The following is a 22,280-nucleotide window of genomic DNA, read 5'->3' as shown; positions in this document are numbered from 1 at the left end:
GCATACTTACTCAAAATAACAAACATCAAAAACGTTATTTCATCGAAATCATTAATTTTCCAGTTTATCAGATTTATGTATAAAGTTCACATTCCTGTTAAATAAATATCGACAAATAGAACCTTATATCATATCTATTGACATTGACAAATAGAACAATAGCATATTTACTTAAAATCATTTATTTTACATTTTCTCAAATTTATGTTTGAAGTTCACCTTCCTGTAAATTCACTTTCGATACTATATAACTTATACATTCACAAATAGAACAACATAGCATACGTACTCACAATAACTAATTATGCAGTTTCTCAGATTTATATTTATGATTATTGTTCACTTTCTTTTAGAACCATATATTCAATTTATTCTAAAATTAATAACTTTAGATTTGTATATATATTAAGTTTAAGGTTCCCTTTCTTGTAAATTATACATTGTCAAATAGAACAATAGCATATTTAATTAAAATCTTCAATTTCACATTTACTCAGGTTTATGTTGGAAGTTCACCTTCCTGTCATCAATTAATTATGCATTTTCTTAGATTTATGTATTAAGTTCACATTCTTGTCATCAAAATCATTAATTTTTTAGTTTATCTGATTTATGTATAAAGTTCACATTCTGTTAAATAAATATCGACAAATAGAACCTTATATCACATCTATTGACATTGACAAATAGAACAATAGCATATTTACTTAAAATCATTTATTTTACATTTTCTCAAATTTATGTTTGAAGTTCACCTTCCTGTAAATTCCCTTCCGATACTATATAACTTATACATTCACAAATAGAACAACATAGCATAAGTACTCACAATAACTAATTATGCAGTTTCTCAGACTTATATTTATAATTATTGTTCACTTTCTTGTAGAACCATATATTCAACTTATTCTAAAATTAATAACTTTAGATTTGTATATATATTATGTTTAAGGTTCAATTTCTTGTAAATTATACATTGCCAAATAGAACAATAGCATATTTACTTAAAATCTTCAATTTCACATTTTCTCAGGTTTATGATTGAAGTTCACCTTTCTGTATATGCTCAATATCACTAATTATGCATTTTCTTAGATTTATGTATTAAGTTCAATTTTTTCACTTTCGATACTATTACTTATACATTCACAAATAGAACAACATAGCATACGTACTCACAATAACTAATTATGCAGTTTCTCAGATTTATATTTATGATTATTGTTCACTTTCTTGTAGAACCATATATTCAACTTATTCTAAAATTAACAACTTTAGATTTGTATACATATTATGTTTAAGGTTCATTTTCTTGTAAATTATACATTGCCAAATAGAACAATAGCATATTTATTTAAAATCTTCAATTTCACATTTTCTCAGGTTTATGATTGAAGTTCATCTTTCTGTATATGCTCAATATCACTAATTATGCATTTTCTTAGATTTATGTGTTAAGTTCACATTCTTGTCATCAAAATCATTAATTTTCCAGTTTATCAGATTTATGTATAAAGTTCACATTCCTGTTAAATAAATATCGACAAATAGAACCTTATATCATATCTATTGACATTGACAAATAGAACAATAGCATATTTACTTAAAATCATTTATTTTACATTTTCTCAAATTTATGTTTGAAGTTCACCTTCCTGTAAATTCACTTTCGATACTATATAACTTATACATTCACAAATAGAACAACATAGCATACGTACTCACAATAACTAATTATGCAGTTTCTCAAATTTATATTTATGATTATTGTTCACTTTCTTTTAGAACCATATATTCAATTTATTCTAAAATTAATAACTTTAGATTTATATATATATTAAGTTTAAGGTTCCCTTTCTTGTAAATTATACATTGTCAAATAGAACAATAGCATATTTAAATAAAATCTTCAATTTCACATTTACTCAGGTTTATGTTGGAAGTTCACCTTCCTGTCATCAATTAATTATGCATTTTCTTAGATTTATGTATTAAGTTCACATTCTTGTCATCAAAATCATTAATTTTTTAGTTTATCAGATTTATGTATAAAGTTCACAATCTGTTAAATAAATATCGACAAATAGAACCTTATATCACATCTATTGACATTGACAAATAGAACAATAGCATATTTACTTAAAATCATTTAGTTTACATTTTCTCAAATTTATGTTTGAAGTTCACCTTCCTGTAAATTCACTTTCGATACTATATAACTTATACATTCACAAATAGAAGAACATAGCATAAGTACTCACAATAACTAATTATGCAGTTTCTCAGACTTATATTTATAATTATTGTTCACTTTCTTGTAGAACCATATATTCAACTTATTCTAAAATTAATAACTTTAGATTTGTATATATATTATGTTTAAGGTTCACTTTCTTGTAAATTATACATTGCCAAACAGAACAATAGCATATTTACTTAAAATCTTCAATTTCACATTTTCTCAGGTTTATGATTGAAGTTCACCTTTCTGTATATGCTCAATATCACTAATTATGCATTTTCTTAGATTTATGTATTAAGTTCATTTTATTCACTTTCGATACTATAACTTATGCATTCACAAATAGAACAACATAGCATAAGTACTCACAATAACTAATTATGCAGTTTCTCAGACTTATATTTATAATTATTGTTCACTTTCTTGTAGAACCATATATTCAACTTATTCTAAAATTAATAACTTTAGATTTGTATATATATTATGTTTAAGGTTCACTTTCTTGTATATTATACATTGCCAAATAGAACAATAGCATATTTACTTAAAATCTTCAATACATACAGATATTAATATTATGTTTAAGATTCACTTTCTTGTAAATTATACATTGAGAAATAGAATAATAGCATATTTACCTAAAATCTTCAATTTCACATTTCTTCAAGTTCTCCTTCCTGTAAATTCATATTTAATGCAATATATATATTCAATTAACTTATACATTCACAAATAGCATACAAACTCACAACAACTAATTATGCAGTTTCTCAGATTTATATTTATGATTATTGTTCACTTTCTTGTAGAACCATATATAAAATTTCACTTCCTTGTAAATTATACAATGACAAATACAACAATATAGCAAAATTATTAATTTCATTAAGTATTTCTTGTAAAATGAATATTGACAAACAGAACCATCTATTAAAATTATATAAAATCAAACATTTTACATCTCTTGATGTTTATGTTAAAGTTCACTTTCTTCTAAATTATACATTGACTAATTAAACAATATAAGAAATTTACTTTAAATCATAAATTATATATATACTTAGATTTATATATAAAGTACACATTCTTGTAAAATAAATATCGACAAATATAACCATATATCAAATTTATTTAATATCAATAACATTGTACACATTCTTGTAAATTATACATTGCCAAATAGAACAATAGCATATTTACTTAAAATCTTCAATTTCAAATTTTCTCAGGTTTATGTTTGTTTATGTTTATGTAATTATTATTTTTCTCATATTGGAGTTAACCTTCTTGTATATAGGTATCATATTTATAAAAATCAATAGTTTTATATCTGCTCAGGTTTATATTTAAAAGACACTTTCTTGTATATTTTACATTGACAAATATAAAAATATAGCATATTTACTCATAATAATTATAATACAATAATAAAGCAAATGTATTATCAGATTTATATTTAGAGTTCAACTTCTTCAAAATATAGCATACTTACTCAAAATAACAAACATCAAAAACGTTATTTCATCGAAATCATTAATTTTCCAGTTTATCAGATTTATGTATAAAGTTCACATTCCTGTTAAATAAATATCGACAAATAGAACCTTATATCATATCTATTGACATTGACAAATAGAACAATAGCATATTTACTTAAAATCATTTATTTTACATTTTCTCAAATTTATGTTTGAAGTTCACCTTCCTGTAAATTCACTTTCGATACTATATAACTTATACATTCACAAATAGAACAACATAGCATACGTACTCACAATAACTAATTATGCAGTTTCTCAGATTTATATTTATGATTATTGTTCACTTTCTTTTAGAACCATATATTCAATTTATTCTAAAATTAATAACTTTAGATTTGTATATATATTAAGTTTAAGGTTCCCTTTCTTGTAAATTATACATTGTCAAATAGAACAATAGCATATTTAATTAAAATCTTCAATTTCACATTTACTCAGGTTTATGTTGGAAGTTCACCTTCCTGTCATCAATTAATTATGCATTTTCTTAGATTTATGTATTAAGTTCACATTCTTGTCATCAAAATCATTAATTTTTTAGTTTATCTGATTTATGTATAAAGTTCACATTCTGTTAAATAAATATCGATAAATAGAACCTTATATCACTTCTATTGACATTGACAAATAGAACAATAGCATATTTACTTAAAATCATTTATTTTACATTTTCTCAAATTTATGTTTGAAGTTCACCTTCCTATAAATTCCCTTCCGATACTATATAACTTATACATTCACAAATAGAACAACATAGCATAAGTACTCACAATAACTAATTATGCAGTTTCTCAGACTTATATTTATAATTATTGTTCACTTTCTTGTAGAACCATATATTCAACTTATTCTAAAATTAATAACTTTAGATTTGTATATATATTATGTTTAAGGTTCACTTTCTTGTAAATTATACATTGCCAAATAGAACAATAGCATATTTACTTAAAATCTTCAATTTCACATTTTCTCAGGTTTATGATTGAAGTTCACCTTTCTGTATATGCTCAATATCACTAATTACGCATTTTCTTAGATTTATGTATTAAGTTCAATTTATTCACTTTCGATACTATTACTTATACATTCACAAATAGAACAACATAGCATACGTACTCACAATAACTAATTATGCAGTTTCTCAGATTTATATTTATGATTATTGTTCACTTTCTTGTAGAACCATATATTCAACTTATTCTAAAATTAACAACTTTAGATTTGTATACATATTATGTTTAAGGTTCATTTTCTTGTAAATTATACATTGCCAAATAGAACAATAGCATATTTATTTCAAATCTTCAATTTCACATTTTCTCAGGTTTATGATTGAAGTTCACCTTTCTGTATATGCTCAATATCACTAATTATGCATTTTCTTAGATTTATGTGTTAAGTTCACATTCTTGTCATCAAAATCATTAATTTTCCAGTTTATCAGATTTATGTATAAAGTTCACATTCCTGTTAAATAAATATCGACAAATAGAACCTTATATCATATCTATTGACATTGACAAATAGAACAATAGCATATTTACTTAAAATCATTTATTTTACATTTTCTCAAATTTATGTTTGAAGTTCACCTTCCTGTAAATTCCCTTTCGATACTATATAACTTATACATTCACAAATAGAACAACATAGCATACGTACTCACAATAACTAATTATGCAGTTTCTCAGATTTATATTTATGATTATTGTTCACTTTCTTTTAGAACCATATATTCAATTTATTCTAAAATTAATAACTTTAGATTTATATATATATTAAGTTTAAGGTTCCCTTTCTTGTAAATTATACATTGCCAAATAGAACAATAGCATATTTATTTAAAATCTTCAATTTCACATTTTCTCAGGTTTATGATTGAAGTTCATCTTTCTGTATATGCTCAATATCACTAATTATGCATTTTCTTAGATTTATGTGTTAAGTTCACATTCTTGTCATCAAAATCATTAATTTTCCAGTTTATCAGATTTATGTATAAAGTTCACATTCCTGTTAAATAAATATCGACAAATAGAACCTTATATCATATCTATTGACATTGACAAATAGAACAATAGCATATTTACTTAAAATCATTTATTTTACATTTTCTCAAATTTATGTTTGAAGTTCACCTTCCTGTAAATTCACTTTCGATACTATATAACTTATACATTCACAAATAGAACAACATAGCATACGTACTCACAATAACTAATTATGCAGTTTCTCAAATTTATATTTATGATTATTGTTCACTTTCTTTTAGAACCATATATTCAATTTATTCTAAAATTAATAACTTTAGATTTATATATATATTAAGTTTAAGGTTCCCTTTCTTGTAAATTATACATTGTCAAATAGAACAATAGCATATTTAAATAAAATCTTCAATTTCACATTTACTCAGGTTTATGTTGGAAGTTCACCTTCCTGTCATCAATTAATTATGCATTTTCTTAGATTTATGTATTAAGTTCACATTCTTGTCATCAAAATCATTAATTTTTTAGTTTATCAGATTTATGTATAAAGTTCACATTCTGTTAAATAAATATCGACAAATAGAACCTTATATCACATCTATTGACATTGACAAATAGAACAATAGCATATTTACTTAAAATCATTTATTTTACATTTTCTCAAATTTATGTTTGAAGTTCACCTTCCTGTAAATTCCCTTTCGATACTATATAACTTATACATTCACAAATAGAACAACATAGCATACGTACTCACAATAACTAATTATGCAGTTTCTCAGATTTATATTTATGATTATTGTCCACTTTCTTTTAGAACCATATATTCAATTTATTCTAAAATTAATAACTTTAGATTTGTATATATATTAAGTTTAAGGTTCCCTTTCTTGTAAATTATACATTGCCAAATACAACAATAGCATATTTAATTAAAATCTTCAATTTCACATTTACTCAGGTTTATGTTGGAAGTTCACCTTCCTGTCATCAATTAATTATGCATTTTCTTAGATTTGTGTATTAAGTTCACATTCTTGTCATCAAAATCATTAATTTTTTAGTTTATCTGATTTATGTATAAAGTTCACATTCTGTTAAATAAATATCGACAAATAGAACCTTATATCACATCTATTGACATTGACAAATAGAACAATAGCATATTTACTTAAAATCATTTATTTTACATTTTCTCAAATTTATGTTGGAAGTTCACCTTCCTGTAAATTCACTTTCGATACTATATAACTTATACATTCACATATAGAACAACATAGCATAAGTACTCACAATAACTAATTATGCAGTTTCTCAGACTTATATTTATAATTATTGTTCACTTTCTTGTAGAACCATATATTCAACTTATTCTAAAATTAATAACTTTAGATTTGTATATATATTATGTTTAAGGTTCACTTTCTTGTAAATTATACATTGCCAAATAGAACAATAGCATATTTACTTAAAATCTTCAATTTCACATTTCCTCAGGTTTATGATTGAAGTTCACCTTTCTGTATATGCTCAATATCACTAATTATGCATTTTCTTAGATTTATGTATTAAGTTCAATTTATTCACTTTCGATACTATTACTTATACATTCACAAATAGAACAACATAGCATACGTACTCACAATAACTAATTATGCAGTTTCTCAGATTTATATTTATGATTATTGTTCACTTTCTTGTAGAACCATATATTCAACTTATTCTAAAATTAACAACTTTAGATTTGTATACATATTATGTTTAAGGTTCATTTTCTTGTAAATTATACATTGCCAAATAGAACAATAGCATATTTATTTAAAATCTTCAATTTCACATTTTCTCAGGTTTATGATTGAAGTTCACCTTTCTGTATATGCTCAATATCACTAATTATGCATTTTCTTAGATTTATGTGTTAAGTTCACATTCTTGTCATCAAAATCATTAATTTTCCAGTTTATCAGATTTATGTATAAAGTTCACATTCCTGTTAAATAAATATCGACAAATAGAACCTTATATCATATCTATTGACATTGACAAATAGAACAATAGCATATTTACTTAAAATCATTTATTTTACATTTTCTCAAATTTATGTTTGAAGTTCACCTTCCTGTAAATTCACTTTCGATACTATATAACTTATACATTCACAAATAGAACAACATAGCATACGTACTCACAATAACTAATTATGCAGTTTCTCAGATTTATATTTATGATTATTGTTCACTTTCTTTTAGAACCATATATTCAATTTATTCTAAAATTAATAACTTTAGATTTATATATATATTAAGTTTAAGGTTCCCTTTCTTGTAAATTATACATTGTCAAATAGAACAATACCATATTTAAATAAAATCTTTAATTTCACATTTACTCAGGTTTATGTTGGAAGTTCACCTTCCTGTCATCAATTAATTATGCATTTTCTTAGATTTATGTATTAAGTTCACATTCTTGTCATCAAAATCATTAATTTTTTAGTTTATCAGATTTATGTATAAAGTTCACAATCTGTTAAATAAATATCGACAAATAGAACCTTATATCACATCTATTGACATTGACAAATAGAACAATAGCATATTTACTTAAAATCATTTAGTTTACATTTTCTCAAATTTATGTTTGAAGTTCACCTTCCTGTAAATTCACTTTCGATACTATATAACTTATACATTCACAAATAGAAGAACATAGCATAAGTACTCACAATAACTAATTATGCAGTTTCTCAGACTTATATTTATAATTATTGTTCACTTTCTTGTAGAACCATATATTCAACTTATTCTAAAATTAATAACTTTAGATTTGTATATATATTATGTTTAAGGTTCACTTTCTTGTAAATTATACATTGCCAAACAGAACAATAGCATATTTACTTAAAATCTTCAATTTCACATTTTCTCAGGTTTATGATTGAAGTTCACCTTTCTGTATATGCTCAATATCACCAATTACGCATTTTCTTAGATTTATGTATTAAGTTCAATTTATTCACTTTCGATACTATTACTTATACATTCACAAATAGAACAACATAGCATACGTACTCACAATAACTAATTATGCAGTTTCTCAGATTTATATTTATGATTATTGTTCACTTTCTTGTAGAACCATATATTCAACTTATTCTAAAATTAACAACTTTAGATTTGTATACATATTATGTTTAAGGTTCATTTTCTTGTAAATTATACATTGCCAAATAGAACAATAGCATATTTATTTAAAATCTTCAATTTCACATTTTCTCAGGTTTATGATTGAAGTTCACCTTTCTGTATATGCTCAATATCACTAATTATGCATTTTCTTAGATTTATGTGTTAAGTTCACATTCTTGTCATCAAAATCATTAATTTTCCAGTTTATCAGATTTATGTATAAAGTTCACATTCCTGTTAAATAAATATCGACAAATAGAACCTTATATCATATCTATTGACATTGACAAATAGAACAATAGCATATTTACTTAAAATCATTTATTTTACATTTTCTCAAATTTATGTTTGAAGTTCACCTTCCTGTAAATTCCCTTTCGATACTATATAACTTATACATTCACAAATAGAACAACATAGCATACGTACTCACAATAACTAATTATGCAGTTTCTCAGATTTATATTTATGATTATTGTTCACTTTCTTTTAGAACCATATATTCAATTTATTCTAAAATTAATAACTTTAGATTTGTATATATATTAAGTTTAAGGTTCCCTTTCTTGTAAATTATACATTGCCAAATACAACAATAGCATATTTAATTAAAATCTTCAATTTCACATTTACTCAGGTTTATGTTGGAAGTTCACCTTCCTGTCATCAATTAATTATGCATTTTCTTAGATTTATGTATTAAGTTCACATTCTTGTCATCAAAATCATTAATTTTTTAGTTTATCAGATTTATGTATAAAGTTCACATTCTGTTAAATAAATATCGACAAATAGAACCTTATATCACATCTATTGACATTGACAAATAGAACAATAGCATATTTACTTAAAATCATTTATTTTACATTTTCTCAAATTTATGTTTGAAGTCCACCTTCCTGTAAATTCCCTTCCGATACTATATAACTTATACATTCACAAATAGAACAACATAGCATAAGTACTCACAATAACTAATTATGCAGTTTCTCAGACTTATATTTATAATTATTGTTCACTTTCTTGTAGAACCATATATTCAACTTATTCTAAAATTAATAACTTTAGATTTGTATATATATTATGTTTAAGGTTCACTTTCTTGTATATTATACATTGCCAAATAGAACAATAGCATATTTACTTAAAATCTTCAATACATACATGTTTAAGATTCACTTTCTTGTAAATTATACATTGAGAAATAGAATAATAGCATATTTACCTAAAATCTTCAATTTCACATTTCTTCAAGTTCTCCTTCCTGTAAATTCATATTTAATGCAATATATATATATTAAGTTAACTTATACATTCACAAATAGCATACAAACTCACAACAACTAATTATGCAGTTTCTCAGATTTATATTTATAATTATTGTTCACTTTCTTGTAGAACCATATATTCAACTTATTCTAAAATTAATAACTTTAGATTTGTATATATATTATGTTTAAGGTTCACTTTCTTGTATATTATACATTGCCAAATTGAACAATAGCATATTTACTTAAAATCTTCAATACATACAGATATTAATATTATGTTTAAGATTCACTTTCTTGTAAATTATACATTGGGAAATAGAATAATAGCATATTTACCTAAAATCTTCAATTTCACATTTCTTCAAGTTCTCCTTCCTGTAAATTCATATTTAATGCAATATATATATATTCAATTAACTTATACATTCACAAATAGCATACAAACTCACAACAACTAATTATGCAGTTTCTCAGATTTATATTTATGATTATTGTTCACTTTCTTGTAGAACCATATATAAAATTTCACTTCCTTGTAAATTATACAATGACAAATACAACAATATAGCAAAATTATTAATTTCATTAAGTATTTCTTGTAAAATGAATATTGACAAACAGAACCATCTATTAAAATTATATAAAATCAAACATTTTACATCTCTTGATGTTTATGTTAAAGTTCACTTTCTTCTAAATTATACATTGACAAATTAAACAATATAAGAAATTTACTTTAAATCATAAATTATATATATACTTAGATTTATATATAAAGTACACATTCTTGTAAAATAAATATCGACAAATATAACCATATATCAAATTTATTTAATATCAATAACATTGTACACATTCTTGTAAATTATACATTGCCAAATAGAACAATAGCATATTTACTTAAAATCTTCAATTTCAAATTTTCTCAGGTTTATGTTTGTTTATGTTTATGTAATTATTATTTTTCTCATATTGGAGTTAACCTTCTTGTATATAGGTATCATATTTATAAAAATCAATAATTTTATATCTGCTCAGGTTTATATTTAAAAGACACTTTCTTGTATATTTTACATTGACAAATATAAAAATATAGCATATTTACTCAAAATAATTATAATAGAATAATAAAGCAAATGTATTATCAGATTTATATTTAGAGTTCAACTTCTTCAAAATATAGCATACTTACTCAAAATAACAAACATCAAAAACGTTATTTCATCGAAATCATTAATTTTCCAGTTTATCAGATTTATGTATAAAGTTCACATTCCTGTTAAATAAATATCGACAAATAGAACCTTATATCATATCTATTGACATTGACAAATAGAACAATAGCATATTTACTTAAAATCATTTATTTTACATTTTCTCAAATTTATGTTTGAAGTTCACCTTCCTGTAAATTCACTTTCGATACTATATAACTTATACATTCACAAATAGAACAACATAGAATACGTACTCACAATAACTAATTATGCAGTTTCTCAGATTTATATTTATGATTATTGTTCACTTTCTTTTAGAACCATATATTCAATTTATTCTAAAATTAATAACTTTAGATTTGTATATATATTAAGTTTAAGGTTCCCTTTCTTGTAAATTATACATTGTCAAATAGAACAATAGCATATTTAATTAAAATCTTCAATTTCACATTTACTCAGGTTTATGTTGGAAGTTCACCTTCCTGTCATCAATTAATTATGCATTTTCTTAGATTTATGTATTAAGTTCACATTCTTGTCATCAAAATCATTAATTTTTTAGTTTATCTGATTTATGTATAAAGTTCACATTCTGTTAAATAAATATCGACAAATAGAACCTTATATCACATCTATTGACATTGACAAATAGAACAATAGCATATTTACTTAAAATCATTTATTTTACATTTTCTCAAATTTATGTTTGAAGTTCACCTTCCTGTAAATTCCCTTCCGATACTATATAACTTATACATTCACAAATAGAACAACATAGCATACGTACTCACAATAACTAATTATGCAGTTTCTCAGATTTATATTTATGATTATTGTTCACTTTCTTGTAGAACCATATATTCAACTTATTCTAAAATTAACAACTTTAGATTTGTATACATATTATGTTTAAGGTTCATTTTCTTGTAAATTATACATTGCCAAATAGAACAATAGCATATTTATTTAAAATCTTCAATTTCACATTTTCTCAGGTTTATGATTGAAGTTCACCTTTCTGTATATGCTCAATATCACTAATTATGCATTTTCTTAGATTTATGTGTTAAGTTCACATTCTTGTCATCAAAATCATTAATTTTCCAGTTTATCAGATTTATGTATAAAGTTCACATTCCTGTTAAATAAATATCGACAAATAGAACCTTATATCATATCTATTGACATTGACAAATAGAACAATAGCATATTTACTTAAAATCATTTATTTTACATTTTCTCAAATTTATGTTTGAAGTTCACCTTCCTGTAAATTCCCTTTCGATACTATATAACTTATACATTCACAAATAGAACAACATAGCATACGTACTCACAATAACTAATTATGCAGTTTCTCAGATTTATATTTATGATTATTGTTCACTTTCTTTTAGAACCATATATTCAATTTATTCTAAAATTAATAACTTTAGATTTGTATATATATTAAGTTTAAGGTTCCCTTTCTTGTAAATTATACATTGCCAAATAGAACAATAGCATATTTAATTAAAATCTTCAATTTCACATTTACTCAGGTTTATGTTGGAAGTTCACCTTCCTGTCATCAATTAATTATGCATTTTCTTAGATTTATGTATTAAGTTCACATTCTTGTCATCAAAATCATTAATTTTTTAGTTTATCTGATTTATGTATAAAGTTCACATTCTGTTAAATAAATATCGACAAATAGAACCTTATATCACATCTATTGACATTGACAAATAGAACAATAGCATATTTACTTAAAATCATTTATTTTACATTTTCTCAAATTTATGTTTGAAGTTCACCTTCCTGTAAATTCCCTTCCGATACTATATAACTTATACATTCACAAATAGAAAACATAGCATACGTACTCACAATAACTAATTATGCAGTTTCTCAGATTTATATTTATGATTATTGTTCACTTTCTTGTAGAACCATATATTCAACTTATTCTAAAATTAACAACTTTAGATTTGTATACATATTATGTTTAAGGTTCATTTTCTTGTAAATTATACATTGCCAAATAGAACAATAGCATATTTATTTAAAATCTTCAATTTCACATTTTCTCAGGTTTATGATTGAAGTTCACCTTTCTGTATATGCTCAATATCACTAATTATGCATTTTCTTAGATTTATGTGTTAAGTTCACATTCTTGTCATCAAAATCATTAATTTTCCAGTTTATCAGATTTATGTATAAAGTTCACATTCCTGTTAAATAAATATCGACAAATAGAACCTTATATCATATCTATTGACATTGACAAATAGAACAATAGCATATTTACTTAAAATCATTTATTTTACATTTTCTCAAATTTATGTTTGAAGTTCACCTTCCTGTAAATTCCCTTTCGATACTATATAACTTATACATTCACAAATAGAACAACATAGCATACGTACTCACAATAACTAATTATGCAGTTTCTCAGATTTATATTTATGATTATTGTTCACTTTCTTTTAGAACCATATATTCAATTTATTCTAAAATTAATAACTTTAGATTTGTATATATATTAAGTTTAAGGTTCCCTTTCTTGTAAATTATACATTGCCAAATAGAACAATAGCATATTTAATTAAAATCTTCAATTTCACATTTACTCAGGTTTATGTTGGAAGTTCACCTTCCTGTCATCAATTAATTATGCATTTTCTTAGATTTATGTATTAAGTTCACATTCTTGTCATCAAAATCATTAATTTTTTAGTTTATCAGATTTATGTATAAAGTTCACATTCTGTTAAATAAATATCGACAAATAGAACCTTATATCACATCTATTGACATTGACAAATAGAACAATAGCATATTTACTTAAAATCATTTATTTTACATTTTCTCAAATTTATGTTTGAAGTTCACCTTCCTGTAAATTCCCTTCCGATACTATATAACTTATACATTCACAAATAGAACAACATAGCATACGTACTCACAATAACTAATTATGCAGTTTCTCAGATTTATATTTATGATTATTGTTCACTTTCTTGTAGAACCATATATTCAACTTATTCTAAAATTAACAACTTTAGATTTGTATACATATTATGTTTAAGGTTCATTTTCTTGTAAATTATACATTGCCAAATAGAACAATAGCATATTTATTTAAAATCTTCAATTTCACATTTTCTCAGGTTTATGATTGAAGTTCACCTTTCTGTATATGCTCAATATCACTAATTATGCATTTTCTTAGATTTATGTGTTAAGTTCACATTCTTGTCATCAAAATCATTAATTTTCCAGTTTATCAGATTTATGTATAAAGTTCACATTCCTGTTAAATAAATATCGACAAATAGAACCTTATATCATATCTATTGACATTGACAAATAGAACAATAGCATATTTACTTAAAATCATTTATTTTACATTTTCTCAAATTTATGTTTGAAGTTCACCTTCCTGTAAATTCCCTTTCGATACTATATAACTTATACATTCACAAATAGAACAACATAGCATACGTACTCACAATAACTAATTATGCAGTTTCTCAGATTTATATTTATGATTATTGTTCACTTTCTTTTAGAACCATATATTCAATTTATTCTAAAATTAATAACTTTAGATTTGTATATATATTAAGTTTAAGGTTCCCTTTCTTGTAAATTATACATTGCCAAATACAACAATAGCATATTTAATTAAAATCTTCAATTTCACATTTACTCAGGTTTATGTTGGAAGTTCACCTTCCTGTCATCAATTAATTATGCATTTTCTTAGATTTATGTATTAAGTTCACATTCTTGTCATCAAAATCATTAATTTTTTAGTTTATCAGATTTATGTATAAAGTTCACATTCTGTTAAATAAATATCGACAAATAGAACCTTATATCACATCTATTGACATTGACAAATAGAACAATAGCATATTTACTTAAAATCATTTATTTTACATTTTCTCAAATTTATGTTTGAAGTCCACCTTCCTGTAAATTCCCTTCCGATACTATATAACTTATACATTCACAAATAGAACAACATAGCATAAGTACTCACAATAACTAATTATGCAGTTTCTCAGACTTATATTTATAATTATTGTTCACTTTCTTGTAGAACCATATATTCAACTTATTCTAAAATTAATAACTTTAGATTTGTATATATATTATGTTTAAGGTTCACTTTCTTGTATATTATACATTGCCAAATAGAACAATAGCATATTTACTTAAAATCTTCAATACATACATGTTTAAGATTCACTTTCTTGTAAATTATACATTGAGAAATAGAATAATAGCATATTTACCTAAAATCTTCAATTTCACATTTCTTCAAGTTCTCCTTCCTGTAAATTCATATTTAATGCAATATATATATATTAAGTTAACTTATACATTCACAAATAGCATACAAACTCACAACAACTAATTATGCAGTTTCTCAGATTTATATTTATAATTATTGTTCACTTTCTTGTAGAACCATATATTCAACTTATTCTAAAATTAATAACTTTAGATTTGTATATATATTATGTTTAAGGTTCACTTTCTTGTATATTATACATTGCCAAATTGAACAATAGCATATTTACTTAAAATCTTCAATACATACAGATATTAATATTATGTTTAAGCTTCACTTTCTTGTAAATTATACATTGGGAAATAGAATAATAGCATATTTACCTAAAATCTTCAATTTCACATTTCTTCAAGTTCTCCTTCCTGTAAATTCATATTTAATGCAATATATATATATTCAATTAACTTATACATTCACAAATAGCATACAAACTCACAACAACTAATTATGCAGTTTCTCAGATTTATATTTATGATTATTGTTCACTTTCTTGTAGAACCATATATAAAATTTCACTTCCTTGTAAATTATACAATGACAAATACAACAATATAGCAAAATTATTAATTTCATTAAGTATTTCTTGTAAAATGAATATTGACAAACAGAACCATCTATTAAAATTATATAAAATCAAACATTTTACATCTCTTGATGTTTATGTTAAAGTTCACTTTCTTCTAAATTATACATTGACAAATTAAACAATATAAGAAATTTACTTTAAATCATAAATTATATATATACTTAGATTTATATATAAAGTACACATTCTTGTAAAATAAATATCGACTAATATAACCATATATCAAATTTATTTAATATCAATAACATTGTACACATTCTTGTAAATTATACATTGCCAAATAGAACAATAGCATATTTACTTAAAATCTTCAATTTCAAATTTTCTCAGGTTTATGTTTGTTTATGTTTATGTAATTATTATTTTTCTCATATTGGAGTTAACCTTCTTGTATATAGGTATCATATTTATAAAAATCAATAATTTTATATCTGCTCAGGTTTATATTTAAAAGACACTTTCTTGTATATTTTACATTGACAAATATAAAAATATAGCATATTTACTCAAAATAATTATAATAGAATAATAAAGCAAATGTATTATCAGATTTATATTTAGAGTTCAACTTCTTCAAAATATAGCATACTTACTCAAAATAACAAACATCAAAAACGTTATTTCATCGAAATCATTAATTTTCCAGTTTATCAGATTTATGTATAAAGTTCACATTCCTGTTAAATAAATATCGACAAATAGAACCTTATATCATATCTATTGACATTGACAAATAGAACAATAGCATATTTACTTAAAATCATTTATTTTACATTTTCTCAAATTTATGTTTGAAGTTCACCTTCCTGTAAATTCACTTTCGATACTATATAACTTATACATTCACAAATAGAACAACATAGAATACGTACTCACAATAACTAATTATGCAGTTTCTCAGATTTATATTTATGATTATTGTTCACTTTCTTTTAGAACCATATATTCAACTTATTCTAAAATTAACAACTTTAGATTTGTATACATATTATGTTTAAGGTTCATTTTCTTGTAAATTATACATTGCCAAATAGAACAATAGCATATTTATTTAAAATCTTCAATTTCACATTTTCTCAGGTTTATGATTGAAGTTCACCTTTCTGTATATGCTCAATATCACTAATTATGCATTTTCTTAGATTTATGTGTTAAGTTCACATTCTTGTCATCAAAATCATTAATTTTCCAGTTTATCAGATTTATGTATAAAGTTCACATTCCTGTTAAATAAATATCGACAAATAGAACCTTATATCATATCTATTGACATTGACAAATAGAACAATAGCATATTTACTTAAAATCATTTATTTTACATTTTCTCAAATTTATGTTTGAAGTTCACCTTCCTGTAAATTCCCTTTCGATACTATATAACTTATACATTCACAAATAGAACAACATAGCATACGTACTCACAATAACTAATTATGCAGTTTCTCAGATTTATATTTATGATTATTGTTCACTTTCTTTTAGAACCATATATTCAATTTATTCTAAAATTAATAACTTTAGATTTGTATATATATTAAGTTTAAGGTTCCCTTTCTTGTAAATTATACATTGCCAAATAGAACAATAGCATATTTAATTAAAATCTTCAATTTCACATTTACTCAGGTTTATGTTGGAAGTTCACCTTCCTGTCATCAATTAATTATGCATTTTCTTAGATTTATGTATTAAGTTCACATTCTTGTCATCAAAATCATTAATTTTTTAGTTTATCAGATTTATGTATAAAGTTCACATTCTGTTAAATAAATATCGACAAATAGAACCTTATATCACATCTATTGACATTGACAAATAGAACAATAGCATATTTACTTAAAATCATTTATTTTACATTTTCTCAAATTTATGTTTGAAGTTCACCTTCCTGTAAATTCCCTTCCGATACTATATAACTTATACATTCACAAATAGAACAACATAGCATAAGTACTCACAATAACTAATTATGCAGTTGCTCAGACTTATATTTATAATTATTGTTCACTTTCTTGTAGAACCATATATTCAACTTATTCTAAAATTAATAACTTTAGATTTGTATATATATTATGTTTAAGGTTCACTTTCTTGTATATTATACATTGCCAAATAGAACAATAGCATATTTACTTAAAATCTTCAATACATACATGTTTAAGATTCACTTTCTTGTAAATTATACATTGAGAAATAGAATAATAGCATATTTACCTAAAATCTTCAATTTCACATTTCTTCAAGTTCTCCTTCCTGTAAATTCATATTTAATGCAATATATATATATTAAGTTAACTTATACATTCACAAATAGCATACAAACTCACAACAACTAATTATGCAGTTTCTCAGATTTATATTTATAATTATTGTTCACTTTCTTGTAGAACCATATATTCAACTTATTCTAAAATTAATAACTTTAGATTTGTATATATATTATGTTTAAGGTTCACTTTCTTGTATATTATACATTGCCAAATAGAACAATAGCATATTTACTTAAAATCTTCAATACATACAGATATTAATATTATGTTTAAGATTCACTTTCTTGTAAATTATACATTGGGAAATAGAATAATAGCATATTTACCTAAAATCTTCAATTTCACATTTCTTCAAGTTCTCCTTCCTGTAAATTCATATTTAATGCAATATATATATATTCAATTAACTTATACATTCACAAATAGCATACAAACTCACAACAACTAATTATGCAGTTTCTCAGATTTATATTTATGATTATTGTTCACTTTCTTGTAGAACCATATATAAAATTTCACTTCCTTGTAAATTATACAATGACAAATACAACAATATAGCAAAATTATTAATTTCATTAAGTATTTCTTGTAAAATGAATATTGACAAACAGAACCATCTATTAAAATTATATAAAATCAAACATTTTACATCTCTTGATGTTTATGTTAAAGTTCACTTTCTTCTAAATTATACATTGACAAATTAAACAATATAAGAAATTTACTTTAAATCATAAATTATATATATACTTAGATTTATATATAAAGTACACATTCTTGTAAAATAAATATCGACAAATATAACCATATATCAAATTTATTTAATATCAATAACATTGTACACATTCTTGTAAATTATACATTGCCAAATAGAACAATAGCATATTTACTTAAAATCTTCAATTTCAAATTTTCTCAGGTTTATGTTTGTTTATGTTTATGTAATTATTATTTTTCTCATATTGGAGTTAACCTTCTTGTATATAGGTATCATATTTATAAAAATCAATAATTTTATATCTGCTCAGGTTTATATTTAAAAGACACTTTCTTGTATATTTTACATTGACAAATATAAAAATATAGCATATTTACTCAAAATAATTATAATAGAATAATAAAGCAAATGTATTATCAGATTTATATTTAGAGTTCAACTTCTTCAAAATATAGCATACTTACTCAAAATAACAAACATCAAAAACGTTATTTCATCGAAATCATTAATTTTCCAGTTTATCAGATTTATGTATAAAGTTCACATTCCTGTTAAATAAATATCGACAAATAGAACCTTATATCATATCTATTGACATTGACAAATAGAACAATAGCATATTTACTTAAAATCATTTATTTTACATTTTCTCAAATTTATGTTTGAAGTTCACCTTCCTGTAAATTCACTTTCGATACTATATAACTTATACATTCACAAATAGAACAACATAGAATACGTACTCACAATAACTAATTATGCAGTTTCTCAGATTTATATTTATGATTATTGTTCACTTTCTTTTAGAACCATATATTCAATTTATTCTAAAATTAATACCTTTAGATTTGTATATATATTAAGTTTAAGGTTCCCTTTCTTGTAAATTATACATTGTCAAATAGAAAATAGCATATTTAATTAAAATCTTCAATTTCACATTTACTCAGGTTTATGTTGGAAGTTCACCTTCCTGTCATCAATTAATTATGCATTTTCTTAGATTTATGTATTAAGTTCACATTCTTGTCATCAAAATCATTAATTTTTTAGTTTATCTGATTTATGTATAAAGTTCACATTCTGTTAAATAAATATCGACAAATAGAACTTTATATCACATCTATTGACATTGACAAATAGAACAATAGCATATTTACTTAAAATCATTTATTTTACATTTTCTCAAATTTATGTTTGAAGTTCACCTTCCTGTAAATTCCCTTCCGATACTATATAACTTATACATTCACAAATAGAACAACATAGCATACGTACTCACAATAACTAATTATGCAGTTTCTCAGATTTATATTTATGATTATTGTTCACTTTCTTGTAGAACCATATATTCAACTTATTCTAAAATTAACAACTTTAGATTTGTATACATATTATGTTTAAGGTTCATTTTCTTGTAAATTATACATTGCCAAATAGAACAATAGCATATTTATTTAAAATCTTCAATTTCACATTTTCTCAGGTTTATGATTGAAGTTCACCTTTCTGTATATGCTCAATATCACTAATTATGCATTTTCTTAGATTTATGTGTTAAGTTCACATTCTTGTCATCAAAATCATTAATTTTCCAGTTTATCAGATTTATGTATAAAGTTCACATTCCTGTTAAATAAATATCGACAAATAGAACCTTATATCATATCTATTGACATTGACAAATAGAACAATAGCATATTTACTTAAAATCATTTATTTTACATTTTCTCATATATTCAACTTATTCTAAAATTAATAACTTTAGATTTGTATATATATTACGTTTAAGGTTCACTTTCTTGTATATTATACATTGCCAAATAGAACAATAGCATATTTACTTAAAATCTTCAATACATACAGATATTAATATTATTTTTAAGATTCACTTTCTTGTAAATTATACGTTGAGAAATAGAATAATAGCATATTTACCTAAAATCTTCAATTTCACATTTCTTCAAGTTCTCCTTCCTGTAAATTCATATTTAATGCAATATATATATATTAAGTTAACTTATACATTCACAAATAGCATACAAACTCACAACAACTAATTATGCAGTTTCTCAGATTTATATTTATAATTATTGTTCACTTTCTTGTAGAACCATATATTCAACTTATTCTAAAATTAATAACTTTAGATTTGTATATATATTATGTTTAAGGTTCACTTTCTTGTATATTATACATTGCCAAATAGAACAATAGCATATTTACTTAAAATCTTCAATACATACAGATATTAATATTATGTTTAAGATTCACTTTCTTGTAAATTATACATTGAGAAATAGAATAATAGCATATTTACCTAAAATCTTCAATTTCACATTTCTTCAAGTTCTCCTTCCTGTAAATTCATATTTAATGCAATATATATATATTCAATTAACTTATACATTCACAAATAGCATACAAACTCACAACAACTAATTATGCAGTTTCTCAGATTTATATTTATGATTATTGTTCACTTTCTTGTAGAACCATATATAAAATTTCACTTCATTGTAAATTATACAATGACAAATACAACAATATAGCAAAATTATTAATTTCATTAAGTATTTCTTGTAAAATGAATATTGACAAACAGAACCATCTATTAAAATTATATAAAATCAAACATTTTACATCTCTTGATGTTTATGTTAAAGTTCACTTTCTTCTAAATTATACATTGACAAATTAAACAATATAAGAAATTTACTTTAAATCATAAATTATATATATACTTAGATTTATATATAAAGTACACATTCTTGTAAAATAAATATCGACAAATATAACCATATATCAAATTTATTTAATATCAATAACATTGTACACATTCTTTTAAATTATACATTGCCAAATAGAACAATAGCATATTTACTTAAAATCTTCAATTTCA

Source organism: Zeugodacus cucurbitae, chromosome Y (genome assembly GCF_028554725.1).
Source record: "Zeugodacus cucurbitae isolate PBARC_wt_2022May chromosome Y, idZeuCucr1.2, whole genome shotgun sequence".
In the NCBI taxonomy this organism is placed as follows: Eukaryota; Metazoa; Arthropoda; class Insecta; order Diptera; family Tephritidae; genus Zeugodacus; species Zeugodacus cucurbitae.
This window is presented reverse-complemented; position numbering follows the sequence as displayed.